The sequence below is a fragment of the Rattus norvegicus genome, chromosome 2, assembly GCF_021556685.1.
Source record: "Rattus norvegicus strain SHRSP/BbbUtx chromosome 2, alternate assembly SHRSP_T2T, whole genome shotgun sequence".
NCBI lineage: Eukaryota > Metazoa > Chordata > Mammalia > Rodentia > Muridae > Rattus > Rattus norvegicus.
Genome location: NC_141535.1, coordinates 88,003,077 through 88,003,355, shown reverse-complemented (window position 1 = coordinate 88,003,355; position 279 = coordinate 88,003,077).

Sequence of the window (279 nt, the reverse complement as noted above, 5' to 3'; positions counted from 1 at the left end):
GTTACTAGGAAACTTTCTATAGCCAAAATTGGTTACACATTCTTTTCTGTTCTGTTCCCTTGGAAACCAATCTCAATAGAAGTCAGTAGAACTGTTTTGTGTAGCATTCCACAATAAGTTTCCACTTGAACCAACCACTCAACAGCAGTTCCTGCACCTATATATAAGCTTTTATGGTATTTGCCTTTATAAGCTGCCTCTGGGAAGGATCCCAACATAAGGGATACACCTGTACCAATATAAGAAACTATTTGGAATAAGACTCATATTTTGAGTAGT